Source organism: Pseudophryne corroboree, chromosome 12, assembly GCF_028390025.1.
Source record: "Pseudophryne corroboree isolate aPseCor3 chromosome 12, aPseCor3.hap2, whole genome shotgun sequence".
In the NCBI taxonomy this organism is placed as follows: Eukaryota; Metazoa; Chordata; class Amphibia; order Anura; family Myobatrachidae; genus Pseudophryne; species Pseudophryne corroboree.
In genome coordinates this window covers 163,075,723-163,080,246 of record NC_086455.1, presented here as the reverse complement: position 1 = coordinate 163,080,246, position 4,524 = coordinate 163,075,723, and positions in this window count along the sequence as shown.

The following is a 4,524-nucleotide window of genomic DNA, read 5'->3' as shown; positions in this document are numbered from 1 at the left end:
TTGAGCCTTCAAAATTGCCTCTGTTGAGGTAATGACTACATATTAAGATTGACCGCTGCTGAACCTTACCTAGGTATATTGATCATCCTTGATTCATGTTTATACGTTTCAGCAGCCATAGTGAAGCCCCCCCCACCCCCATTCCACCCACTTCCCTCATAGAGGAGACCTTTTAAGTGCACTAATCCCTCTTAAGAATGCAAATGTGTCTATACGTAGCACTAAACCCTCTTCAAACCACAGAAACCCAAATGTGGCCTCCATACCTAGCGCTAAATCCTCTTCAAACCACAGAAACCCAAATGTGGCCTCCATACCTAGCGCTAAACCCTCTTCAAACCGCAGAAACCCAAATGTGGCCTCCATGCCTAGCGCTAAACCCTTTTTAAACCGTAGAACCCATATGTGGCCTCCATACCTGGTGAATTTTGGGCCTCTGGTGAGTGTTCCCTGTCACAATTAGTCCTGTTTACAGTTGAAAAGCAATACCGAATTGTAAAGGATGTCCTTGTTTCCAGACTATAAACCTTACCTGAACCAACGTAGTGCCACTAACATTGGGGGTAATTCAGACCTGATCGCAGCAGCAAATTTGTTAGCTAATGGGCAAAACCATGTGCACTGCAGGGAGCAGATGTAACTTGTGCAGAGAGAGTTAGATTTGGGTGGGTTATATTGTTTCTGAGCAGGTAGGTGGCGCAGGTGAGTAGGGAATTTAAGCACGGATCTCTCCGTGTGTACCCCCCTTAAGAGAAAAAAAGCTTGCCTTCACCATGGTTGAGGGCGGTCTGGGATCATATACCTCTGGCTAGACCTGCGTATCAGAGACCCTCTCTCCAGTCCTTTCGTGTGGCCAGATTTAGGGGCAGAGCCAGAGGTGCCTCTAATGCAGCTCGAGGAAATTGAGGTAAGCCACGCAGACCAGCAGCCGCTGGTTCCCTGGAACAGAGTTCAGACTCTGCCTCTGCCAAACTATCCGCTTGACTGTTGGCCCCGGCTTCAAGGGGTATTTCAGGGGAGCGCTTGCCTAAGGTATTTCAGCCATATTTGGGAGAAATTCTGTTGGGATCCTTGGGTTAGAGACCTAATCTTCCAGGGGTAACGGCTGGAGTTTCAACAGCGCCCTCACAGATTCTTTAAATCAGGCTTACCAGCTTCATCGGTGTCCAGAGTCACCCTGCTGGAGGCCACCCAGCGACTGCAACAAACGCAGGTTATTGTTCCAGTTCCCCCTCTACTCCGAAACAAGGGCTTTTATACCAGCCTGTTCGTGGTACCGAAACCGGACGGTTCGGTCCGAACAATCTTGAACCTCAAATCCCTGAACCCTTACCTGAGGGTGTTCAAGATGGAATCCCTGAGAGCGGTGATTTCAGGCCTGGAGGAGGGGGAATTCCTGGTATCCCTGGATATCAAGGATGCGTACCTTCATTTACCGATATGGCCACCTCATCAGGCTTACCTCCGGTTTCCACTGCAGGATACTCACTTCCAGTTTCAGGCCTTGTCCTTTGGTCTCCCCACAGCACCACAGGTGTTCACGAAGGTGATGGCGGAGATGATGCTACAACTCTGCGTGATGGGTGTGAACATCATTCCATACTTGAACTATCTTCTCATAAAAGCGGTGTCTGAGGCTCGGTTGTTGGAAAGCATCACCCCTGACTACACGGCTACTGACGAATCATGGGTGGATTCTCAATCTGCAGAAATCACACCTGGAACCATCGCAAATGCTTCAGTTCATGGGGATGATCCTGGACACGGTGTCTCAGAAGGTGTTCCTTCCTATGGACAAGGCCTTGACTATTCAGTCAGTGGTGCGCTCCGTTCTGAAAATCTCGGTGCATCTTTACATCCTCCTGATGTGCAAGATGGTAGCCTCATATGAGGCAATTCAGTACGGAAGGTTCCATGCCCGTCCGTTCCAGCCTGCATGGTATTAATCAGCCACAGAACCTGTGTGATCCATAAGCGTCCCGATTTTAAAGAGACAGTATGGTAACTCTATTATTGCACAATAAGTCATTTTTGCAATGAATTCCACTGAAATGTTCAGATGTAATAAGATTACTGTATTTCTACTAGTTTTTTTTTCTTACTGATTCATAAAAATAATATGCGGTCGAGCTTTCTTGAAAGTAATATGATTTAAAATCTGATGCAATTAAGTCAGTTATAGGTTTATCTCTTCAACAACATATCGGAACTGTTTAGCTTCAATAAGAACGTTATAGCACGTCCATTGTGGTTTAATGCAACTTGTGACCGCACAGATGGCTTTAGGTTAAGAATAATACTGTACATAAATGTTTTAGAGATTAAAGAATATTTCCGAAAATGTTTTCAGGAACCACGAGACATGGAAGTCTGATCTGCTCATTATATAAATTAGAGAAAAGTACATTTACAGAAGGCTCTTGCGTAGTTTACATTATTCCATGTTGTTAGTTGAATAAAGGAGATTTCGTTAGCTGGCAAGCCCCCAAAATGTCCCACTTCTTTTTTTCTAAATATATAATATAATGCAACTGATGTGTGTGTGTGTGTGTGTATATATATATATATATAGATAGATAGATAGATAGATATGCATTCGGCACTCCAGTTAGTTATTCAAAATAAATGCCCGGTGCCTTCTCAAATAGGGAATTCCCCTGAATCATATACAGGCATGAACGACGGTTGTAATAAATACCGAAACGTTGCAATTGATGGGTTGAGGTCCCATTCATTTATGTAAGTCCTGTGAGTGCCGCTCGTTCATGTCTGTGTGTGTGTATGTATATATATATATATATATATATTTAGAAAAGCATGTACAGGTGCGCTGGTGACTCTATGATAGGCAATCCACAGACCAACAGTCCGGGTTTGGAGCACAGGTAAGTCTAATTACCGCAGCACGTCTCTCCTATATTCACTCCGAACTCCAGGAGATAAGTTTTCTAAAAATAAAGATGAGGAGAAGGTGCGCTCATAGTGCAAATCAATACTTTAATGGATAAGACAGCAATATGTAACATCCAGGACAGGTAATTCAAAGACTCGTACCCTAATTACCCACACTGTGGGCTGATTACCACATGATTTGAAAATTTCCACAAGGTTGTAGCTGTGATCGCCTACCGCAGTCCGGGACAAAGCACCGTGTCCGGCCGTAGATAGACCAGGACCCGTCAAGCCACCGTGCCGAGGAATCGAGCAGATCCACCAGTACACTTGCAGGAGAGAGACGTCAGACAGACCACGTCCCAACGCGTTTCGTATATCACTTCGTCAGGAGGCTGGTAGGCGCAGATGTAAGCTATTTTCATTAGCCCAAAACACTTTCAGCAAAAGGATCTGGGTCAATATTAGACACAATGAGTCAAATGATAGCTCCTGGAACACAGGACTACTGGATAATTAAAAAGTAACACTAGGCAGCTACAGATCAATCAGCAAAGGCCATATCGTTTTCAGCAGCAAGGTCACTCTGCTGTTTAGTATCTGATGATAGTGAGCATCTACTGGAGGTAATGGGGGAGGGGGTGTGGCTAATCAAACGCAAGCATTTTATGGGCGTGTTGCTGCTGGTGACCGCGTCTTTGGACGCAGATTCACAAGTCCCGGAGTCTTAGTTCCAATGGACAATGGGGGTCATTCCGAGTTGATCACTCGCTAGCAGTTTTTAGCAGCCGTGCAAACGCTATGCTGCCGCCCACTGGGAGTGTATTTTAGCTTAGCAGAAGTGCGAACGGTTGTATCTCAGAGCGCCTGCAAAAACATTTTTGTGCAGTTTTAGAGTAGCTCAAAACCTCAGCGCTTGCGATCCCTTCAGACTGTTCAGTTCCGGATTTGACGTCACACACCCGCCCAGCGTTCGCCCAGCCACGCCTGCGTTTTCCTTGGAATGCCTGCGTTTTTCCGAACACTCCCTGAAAACGTTCAGTTGCCACCCAGAAACACCCACTACATGTCAATCACTCTGCGGCCAGCAGTGCGACTGAAATGCATCGCTATACCCTGTGTAAAACTGCATAGTTCGTTGTGCCCGTACGTCGCGAATGCGCATTGCGCCGCACTGCCGTTTTTTAGCCTGATCGCTGCGCTGCGAACAAATGCAGCTAGCGATCAACTCTGAATGACCCCCCATTGTCAGCAGCCAACGGGTGGGCGTCTCTGTACAAAACACAGTGGCTGTGCATTAGCAGAATTAAAGACGCAATCGTGGCGGAATCAGCGTCTACCTAAGCATCAGGCCCTCTGCTCTTGAAGCTGAGGTGTTGGAAGCAGGAAAATGGGCAACAGTAAAGATCGGAGCGACTTTTTGACGAGGGCCACATTGTGATGGCTGGATGGGTTAGAGCGCTGGTCTTTATGTTTTGTACTAATGCAAGCAACCAGTGAGGTGCGGTGGGGTGAAGCAGGTGTAAATCTGGCTCTGGTACTAGCCAGTGCCTCCTGAGCTATTTAGCTCACCGCACGTCCCTGCAAGGAACCCACTGAGCCCTTTTTTGTTGTTGTATATTCCCTATAACA